The sequence below is a fragment of the Podarcis vaucheri genome (assembly GCF_965113315.1).
Source record: "Podarcis vaucheri genome assembly, chromosome: 9".
NCBI classification, from domain to species: Eukaryota; Metazoa; Chordata; class Lepidosauria; order Squamata; family Lacertidae; genus Podarcis; species Podarcis vaucheri.
Genome location: NC_138767.1, coordinates 43878121 through 43888289, shown reverse-complemented (window position 1 = coordinate 43888289; position 10169 = coordinate 43878121). Strand labels below are relative to the sequence as shown.

At 40.8% G+C, this 10169-nt stretch overlaps 1 long non-coding RNA gene across 1 annotated transcript; it reads left to right on the top strand.

Annotated features, from left to right (window-relative positions):
- Window positions 1-7409: 7409 nt before the first annotated feature.
- Window positions 7410-9595, top strand: LOC309540450. The gene is made up of 3 exons (XR_014223299.1): window positions 7410-7827; window positions 8884-9100; window positions 9226-9595. It is a non-coding gene; the product is annotated as an uncharacterized lncRNA (long non-coding RNA).
- Window positions 9596-10169: the final 574 nt, after the last annotated feature.

Genomic DNA, 10169 nt, shown 5'->3' with positions numbered 1-10169 from the left:
TTCTTCCTGTTTAGCCAGCGCTGCAACGGTCTTTGACTGGTTGCTGTTGAAGGACCGGGAAGAAATTTTCCTGCATTGGCAGGTTTTGTCATCCCCGTAGCAATTTGTCACATCTTTGGGGGTTATGGCCTTGGGTGGAATCCTTTAATCTTTTCTTCCCTATGTGGTGTGTGTGGGGACGCGGGTAGTGCTGTGGTCTAAACCACAGAGCCTAGAACTTGCTGATTGGATGGTTGGTGGTTCAAATCCCTGTGATAGGGTGAGCTCCTGTTGCTCGGTCCCTGCTCCTGCCAACCTAGGAGTTTGAATAGGTACCGCTCCGTCGGGAAGGTAAACAGCATTTCCATGCGCTGTTCTGGTTCACCAGAAGTGGCTTAATCATGCTGGCCACATGACCCAGAAGCTGTCTGTGGACAAATGCCGGCTCCCTTGGCCTATAGAGTGAGATGAGCACCGCAACCCCAGAGTTGTCCGCGACTGGACCTAATGGTCAGGGGTACCTTTACCTTTATGGTGTGCGTGTGAAGTGGTAGCTCACGCCCCTGCTTCTTTATTCCTTATGATCCCTGGGGGCTAGGAGCTGTCACCACCTGATCACACAATAACAATTCTAATACTAATATGATGATAAATATATTGTGTGTGTTTTTTTAAAAAAAGTTTTAATGCTTTTAATTGTCTTTTAATTGCTATTTTTCTTGAAAAAAAGAGGTGCTGGGACTCACCATGAACACCTCCCTTGTTCTCTTAGAATGGCAATGGCGCCCAGCTGAGAGGTGCTGGACTTGAGTTCTGGCGAGTTCCTGCTAAATTTTTTAAAAAAGCCCTGTAAATGCCACACTTTTTTAACAACAAAAGAGGTGCCGGTTCTGCGTACCCTTGATTACCTCCTGAAAAAAGCACTGCTTTTATCTATAATTATATTTGTACATTGTTTGGAGAACTTTCTGATCATTTCCTAAATCATCATCATCATCTCTTCCTACTCTTCTACTAAATGTACTTAAAGCAGCAAACAATAATAAACCCAAACAGTATACTAAGTAAACCATGCAAAATCAGGATAGCAAAGCAAGTGCAAAATAAGATAATTATGTTTTGCAGTAGTCACTGTTGGAAGCCTCATGTATGTAGTCTGTAAAACTTAAAGAACCGTTTCAGAGTTCAGACGGATTGAAAATGGCTGGTGTTGGGAAAATTGTTCCCCCTTGTTGTTCTCTTTTTCAGTATTAAAAAGAGAGAGAAAGAGCTCTCTGCTGTCCAAAGCAATGGAACCTGCACATTTCCCCCCTTTGTTCTTTCAATAAATTACTAGGCAATTTAAACCAGATAGTGTTCTGGTGCTGCTGAGAATTGCATGTCAAGGCATGTGGTAACTTCTGCTTCTTGGTTTTCATCCCTGTAATGATTTTGAAGAACAACACTAGTAAACAAAGCCCTACAGGTAGGAAAATAAGCTTTCTTCGGGTTTGTTGTATTCATGCTGCTCAGTGTGCATTGAAAATCCAATTCAGTGTGTGCCGCAAAAAATGTGCTATGAAGGGTAGTTGGTTTTGTAAAAATGGAAGGTTTCTAAATAAGACGTTTACCCACACAATGTTCTCTGCTATTTTAATGGACAAATTTTAATGAATAAGCATCTTGGAAATGGACAATGATCTTTCTCTAAAAGCACATCTTTCTCCAAGGTGGTTGACCTACAATTTCTTTTATACAATGCAGACTTTATGCAATGCCATTTCAGGAAGGTGGGGAATATTGCTTCTCCCTCCTCATGTTTCTGACCAAATGCAATTATTCTCCAGGGGCACCTATAATTCTGGCCAATTCACAGCTTATACACATACTGAATAACTACTATTACAAACTAATTGTCCTATAGACTAGGACTATGACCCTTCTTTATGTGGGCACAATATCCATGCATGGAGTGATTCCCCATAGGGCTTTCTCTCCCCCCCCCACCAACTCCTACCCTTGCTCTGTAAACATACAATGTTCTAGGATAAACTAGGAAAGGGGAGCTCTGCATCTTCCATCCCATTCTTTGCTCAGTCAAGCTCTAGAGTAAAAGTAACTTAACCAAGAGGAGAATGAGGGTTAGGTCAGCTTTGTATGGCTCTCCTATTCCCTACACAGCCCTAATGAACTGGTTGTGTGTTCCTGAATGTGAGGAGTAAAAAATAAATAAATCTGTTTATCCCTCAGCAGATTTCTCTGCATCCTGGAACAGCAGCACACAGAAGATATTTCGGTAGTTCTGTAAACCAAAGACAGAAATCCCTCTGTTGAGTTGATTCTATGTGACTATGATAGCATTGCTAGAGTCATTATGGAGTATACCAAAAGCTACAGAAAATTCTCTTAAAATATTTTTTGCCGTTTAAATCTGAACATATTCCCAGGTGGGCCTTTTAGCATTTCTTCAAATTTCATCTTTTTCCATGAAATGGTACCCCTCATGATAATGAATGAAAACCTGAGTTTTATTTGGTTTCTTTAGTAAAAGGAAATTCAGAGTAAAATTGAGAGATCTTCTTCTCTATGTAGAAAGTGAAATGTGAAGAAGCTGGAGAGTTCTGTTCCTTGACCTCCAACTATTCATGAGGGCAGTGTTGATCAATACATAAATATTATACTAGTATTTGAATATTTGTGCCTTCTCTCTTGGTACTCTTCTGAAGTCCTATGCAGAATTAAATGGAACTGCATTGAACACAGGGATACTTACTTTTGAGTAAGCATGCATAGGATCACATTGTTAATTGCTTGAACTCCATATTGTTTTGAAGATTTGGAGTGTTCCTAATTACTAATTTAGGCAGTATTCTAAGCAGGAGGGAAATGGTGATATGTTATGCCTAACAGGGCTTGAAAAAGAAATGACTACTTCAGTTGGTTCACAAATTTTCAAGGTTATATCCTTAGAGTAAATGATGCATTTGGTCTTGTGAGATCTGTTACATTATAGAGAATAGCTTTTCTGAATTCATCCGCCTCATTGTGAAGCTCTCTAAAGACCCCTTTCCATGTTAGAATGGTCAGTAACAGAAGTGAGTTGACAAGTTACTCCCCTGACTGAAATTATAATGTGGAAAGGGATTATATATATATATATATATATGCCTACCAGGAACTCAGGCACAGGCCTGCCAAGCTGCTCTCCAAGTCCCAGTTGAGAAAACTTGAGACTTCGTGTGATGCATTTGTATTTGTATTTTGTGAATGCATGGGGCAGGTCTCATCTTTAGCCAAGAAAGCAACATAATCCATGAAGTCCACTAATGTTGCCCACAATTTAGACCTGCTGGGCAGAGATAGGATTGCTCCAAAGTCTTCTTGCATCAAATATGTGTCAGTGAATGGATTCTAGGCTGGCATAGCGCCCACTGTTGTGTGCCAGCAGCATCTACCTCCGTTGGAACCATTATACTAGAAAAATGCTGTTAGTGCAACGGGGAAGTGGGTGGAGTTCGGATTGTGACAGGGAGGAATTCTGCCGTTCATCAAGTAACAATCTCAGGGCAGATCATGACGTTGATAATAGCATGGAAATCATAACTATATCGCATCATCTTGGCTGTGAGTCCTGGGAGATCTGCACTCTGGCTTGCAGGTCTTTCCCCACTTGGTCTCAAAGGGTGAGGACTGACTCTGGCTACAAAAGCTAAGGTTGCTGAATAAACTACTGGGCTGATGTATTGAGATTTCCATATAAAACCAAGGTAGCTAAATCAGAATACAATTAATACAAAAGGTGTGTGTGTACTTTGGAATGCCTGGTGGGATGCAAACATTTCAAAATGGTGATGAAAGTCGGGTAATACTGATATCAGGTAAAACTCAGGGGGAAGAGTGACCCACATTTGTGGTTCAACCACCAAGAAGGCCCTGTCACATGTTCCTGGTATGCCAGGCTTTATTTGGTGCCAATGCAACCAGAAGGGTCTTCCTGGAAGACCTTTAATCATGGGAGAGACATTCCTCCAGGTAACTGGGTCCTGAAACTTAATCAGGGGTCTTGATCAGGGGACACTCCCACTTACAATGATGGAGTAATGTGAAACCTGAGAAAAAGAGGAAGCATACATAAAAATATGCCCACAGAAGTTAATGGACAATCCAGAATGCCTGAAAACAAGCAGCTTTTTGATGGGGATTTGGTGATAGATTGACAAACTGCATACAGTCAGGAAGAACAAAATGAAACGAAGAGCTGATTAATAACGCTTGTCCTCCTACATGTTTTATAGGTACACTAAAGATGACATTCCACTCTGCCTGTTGTTCCTCTCATATTTCCTTGCAGGATATTCATCTTGGAGCTAAATAACCAATAACTTCAGGAAGATCTCACACAGCCGCCGCCAGTGTAAGTATTGCTACAATGACAACATCATCTTCCCAAATCAGTAGATAATGTACTTCCAAATATAGATAGCAGGGAGATTGCAATTTGAAGAATACAGAACTAGCCTGGAATTAATTATAACTGGGGAGAAAGAGGAAAAATTCACTGAGCAATTGCATTTACCTGCTGGGATTCTGAGTAGTAGGCAAAACTAGTTAGATGAATGAATAGGCTGATGTGGTATACGGCAGCTACTTATTTACATTCCAGTACTGTACTGTACTGAATTAACATTATCCAGTTTTCAATAAATATATGTTCCTGTTGTTATCTATAACTTATTCTAACATAATTTTACTATTTCTGCTCTCTGCATTTTTAAAAAGACATTCATTAAAGCAGTTTCAGCATTATCCTTCCACTTATCTGCTATATGCAGTGCATTGATCTGAAACAAATTATTCATTATATGTTTCAGTTCGGCCCTCCAGATAATACAAATGTAAGACCACCAGATCCCTTGGCAAATCATATCCCAATATTTCCCTGATTTGTTTTGTAACTTTCCCCCAGAATGTTTGGTGTTTTTTAAAAAAATATTTGTTGCAATGCCATCATATATGCATAAAAGCTGTTGGTCTGTTGTATAATTCACATTTCCATGGTTTTTCCATTGTTGAAATTAGGTTTCTGTTGTTGAAATTACATAATGTTAAGTGCTGCTGAAACATATTTGAGAGACATATTCCTTCAGGATTATGCGTATCAGTTTATAGGATATATTATACCAAATCAATTCTTATGCATCTTGCAGTGCAGCAAAACTCCAAGCCTTCCTCCCATTTAGTTTGATATGGGCAAGTTGCCAGGAAATCCTGCCATTATTTCCTTGTTCGATACCTTAATAGATTGTTTAATATTGTTTGCGGCCCAAGTTTCTCAAACTTTGATCTCGCCCTGACATGTTGCATGATTAATGTGATAACTATGCGCCTTTCAAAATATTGACAGAAAGGCAGTCTTTTCATTTTTATATTGATTGCTAGTTCTTGAAACGAAAGTATCTGATCATTACATATCTTGGTGATATTATAGGTGAAATCAAAAGGCCCTCCAATGAAATAGAAATTGTTTGTGGAATGGACTGAGGTTCCCTCTGCAGCCCCCCCTCACATCCTCCACATGCCGCCCCCTAATCTGCTTGAGGTGGTTCCCCCCCCCCCGGCAAATTTTGGAGTTTGTGTGAGGGCTACTGGAGAAGAAAGGAAAGAAAAATTCTATTGCAAAAGTGAAAATGTTTTCTGGATTTATCAAGACCTACATTTTTCTATTTATGAAATATTCATGTTAAAGATTAGAAGTAGAGGCTTAGTTTTGATCTGCGCATATCCCAGCTTTCATTGTTAACAAAACATGGAGTTGGATCTGTGGGAAGAGTTCCTCTCATATTAAGGGCATTTCTGGCATCCACTAATGGAAGTTCTGTCTCTTGCAGCCTGATATCCCTCCCCACCAAAAGCTGCAGATGGTTGGGGACCATAATGCAATACATAGGGGAGTCCTTACATTTGCTTACTCTAATACCTAGCTTTATCAAAATAGGCTATTAGGTTTCTCTAATTTAATTGTAACGTGCAAACAAAGCATCCTATATAAATATTCCTTAGCATATTGACTACACTCTGATTTTCTAAATATACACACACTCTGATTTTCTAAATATACACACATTTAAAAGGCTAACTCCAGGCAAATTGTAGCCATGAAATGATGCTGGTGATGAATGATTATTTTATGATCAGGACAAAATACAGAGATTATCTTTTTGACCTCACCACAGATACCCATTGGATATCTTACCCTTTCTTGAAGACAAATTTACTTCTGCTGTGCCTGTCACCAAAACAGACAGGAATCATAATACTTAAAGCATCTGCAACTGATATCACAATAACATGTTTGTCATTTGGATACACTCAATCAACACTACTTTTCATCATCTGATGAAAAGGATTGCTGTTTATGACTTCCTAAAAATGAAATTATTAGCCTCTAGCTTTGAATGTTCCAACATAGATGCTGCTAGGCAAATAGTCCCCAGAAGCATTTGGAGAGGAACAGTTTTAACTTTTTTATAACATCATATTTTACCTTTATGATTTGCTGCTTTGCAGATTGATAGTTGAGGGTTTATTTTATTTTACTTTATTCCTGCACAAGGAGAAAGTTGGAAGCATTGTCTGTGCTAGCCATCACCAATGTGGTACCTTCCAGGTGTTTTGGCCTATAACCCCCAACAGCCTCAGCTTCCCAGCTGTGGAAGTTGTAATCCCAGACATCGTCAGGGCACTGGCTTGTTGAAGGCTGGTCTATACTTACATCAGAGTGAGGTAATAAAATGCTGTCTGGCAAAATGGACTGTAGCACTTCAAACTGCATGTAGGGGATACATTTTTAAAAAAAGAGTTGTTGACTGCATAACACTTTCCCGCACTTAAAAATCTAGCTTGGCTAGTTTTCTACTTATCAATATTTCTGTTTTGTTTTAAAGGAAGGATCACAATTTCCCCCACCTGCAGGATGAAGTTGTGTTGTCAAGTACCTCAACATTCTGTCTTGTTATTTCCATTTCATTCTGAGGCATATGTTGAACCAGCCTCACACATTCCTTCAGAGGGAATGGAGAAGCAACAGCTTGACTTGAAAGCCTCAGAAGGTTTGTGTACCCATGTTATCACCAGCTGTTATCGGAAATTAAACAATGTCTGTGTTTTGAATTTTCTCTTTACTATTACTCATTATATAGTACAACACAAGAAGTACAAATGCCCACCATCTGCGGTTTCCCTCCCTCGTTTAAAATACTGTTTATTGAAAATGATCATGAATGGACCAGACAGAAGACTTTGCTCTTCCTGGTCGTCTCCAAGGACTTAAAAGGCAGGCCCCATCTGTTCTCCTTTCCTCAGACCATTCCAAGATTTCATTTTCATTAAAAATATTTTATTTATGGGAAATGTTTCGGACTTGGTTCAGATGAGCAACTTGATCGTAACCAAATTATATGCTCTGAAAATAGCAGCTTATGTCTTGATAAACCCCATTGCCCACCCCTCAACTGCACTAATTAAATTGAGGCATCCCATCGTGAGGTCACAATCTCATGCATTTTGCCCCAAAATATGTGTTTTGGGGCTCAGTGATCTCACGCAGGTCATGTGAGTCATGTGGGAGTGCAGCTGGGAAGGTGCACATTCCAGTTTTTGGCCTCAATATGTTGGAGTGCAGGATCAGCAGCATAGACTCTTTGCTGTGCCTTTGGTTTGAAGTCCAACGTTGACATAAAGATGTGATTCTGTGTTCTTGGGATACACAGAGAGGTTGTACAGAGGGAGAAGACTTGACAGCAACTAAGGCTAAAACTTGGGCTTAGATAGGCATGTATCCATTGGGCTTAGATCCAAAAGTGTGTTGAGGTGAGCTGGCATGATGACCAATGGGAGGCGGTTAAAATGAGGAAATGAAAGGGGATTGGATAAATTACAGCTAGGTGTGCCTGGGCATTGGGGAGGGGTTACAGGAGAGAAGACCCAGTAATATGGCAGGGAAGGTTCTGCTAAGATGTAGATTGGGGCATGTAAACAAGGATGATTCAACTGGAAGATTTATCTTGTAGATGCTCTTTCTGAATGTATTTATCTTTCAAGAACAATAACTATACCAAGTGTCTTCCTGGTGACTCATGCTGTTTTTCTTGCATATGCCTAGTGTTTATCAGTATGCGGATGATACCCAGCTCTACCTCTCTTTCAAATCAGAACCAGTGAAGGTCCTGTGTGAGTGTCTGGAGGCGGTTGGAGGATGGATGGCGGCTAACAGATTGAGGTTGAATCCTGACAAGACAGAAGTACTGTTTTGGGGGGACAGGAGGCGAGCAGGTGTGGAGGACTCCATGGTCCTGAATGGGGTGACTCTGCCCCTGAAGGACCAGGTGCGCAGCCTGGGAGTCATTTTGGATTCGCAGCTGTCCATGGAGGCACAGGTCAATTCTGTGTCCAGGGCAGCTGTTTGCCAGCTCCATCTGGTATGCAGGCTGAGACCCTATCTGCCTGCAGACTGTCTCGCCAGAGTGGTGCATGCTCTAGTTATCTCTCACTTGGACTACTGCAATGCACTCTATGTGGGAACCTGGACTCCTCACAGCTGCCCTCATTGCTGAAGCCTCACTTACTGGGGTTGAGTTCTGGGAGCTTCCAGCAAGTTCTCATGAGAACTTTCTGGAAGCCGCTGCCATGACACCCTAGTGAAAGGGGTGGGTGGGGCCCTGCGGGAGTCTGTCACCTGAGGCAGCTGCTTCCACCTGTCTAATGGGTAGGCCATTTCTATCTGCATCTATATTTGTGTAAAATTTCTGGTTTATGGAGAAAGTTTGTCTCTGGAGCTCAATGCAGGGGCTTTTAGATGCATAAACCATCATTTGGTGATCTTTTGATTACCAATCATTTTGCCTTAGTATTGTCATTGCAACCTAGCTCCCTGGTAGTCCATCAGTCAACTTCCTGGATACTCATGACCTCACTGACAAGAAGGCCAAGCATAGAGAAATCAACTACAAGACTGGATGTAACATCAAGAAAGAATGGTCATTCCCATGTTCCTGTGCTTTAGCTAAAGCAATCTTTGGTTAGCCCCAAACACAAAATGGAAGCTAACAGCAAAAGCCTTGTAACAGCATTTCCATTCATGAAGGTTGGTTTTGTGTGTTATTTTACTAGTACATCCATGCATGCGTGAAAAATAGTACAACACCACACACAAAAGGATCTTGATGCAATCACATGTATGTACAATTGCTTTTCCTTTTCCTTTTGCAGTGTTTTATCACAGCAAAATAGACGAGGAAAGACTCACAAATGCATGATAGGAACTCAAAGAGGCAGCAAATTCCACATGTACTGCATTCAACACAAAATTTAAAGGGGGAAAAAAGAACAGTGAAGGATTCCTAATGCATCAGTTCCACTTTGGAAACAAGATGAGATAATTCAGAACTACAGGGGAACACCTGGATGAGAAGATCGCTGAAAGCATCACAAGTTACTAGCAGCCTCTCTTGCCAAAGTGTTCATAATTCAGATTATTCATAATGCATCACGGCTCTTGTGCATAAGGACTCTTTTGTAAGTCAAAGCAGTTAGTCATACAAGTTCTTTGGAGAAATGTTAAGGCACCAAGAGAGAAAGCAAAAAGGTAAGTAGTCTAGGTTTATTCTATGTCCTTCAGCTGGTTGTGATGGTTTTTTCCCCTCCCTCCACTGTAGTCAGAATCAGCAGTTGGTTGCTTCTGAAGTTAGAAAAGTAGATATATTCAGTATTCAGAGGAGAAGCATGGAGAGAGGATGTAATGCAGTTGACAAGTAAGCAATCTGTTTTTGCAGAAGCTGCCTAGATACTTTTAAAAGAACTTTTGGACACCAGAGAGAATATCTCACGCTGGGCTTTCACATCATTAATCATGCTAGAGGTGGCTATTGGTAATGACAAGCTGCAAATCTGTCCCGCTGATTATTCTTCTATCTCCAAGTTTTAAAAGTAGAGTTTGACTGACATTCGTAATAGCCTCTCCTCCTTGCTCATATACGCTGCTTTTTAGTCTCTGGTACTAGGCACACTCTATTTTTGGCCTCCCTAATCCCAATTTCCATTTTTCCTCCATCTGCCTCAAAAAGCACTAGCTGAAGACCAGCGATTTTTACAGAAGGAGTGAAAGGCACCTCTTACCCAATGAATGCATGAAACGGCTGGCTCTCCGAGCTGGC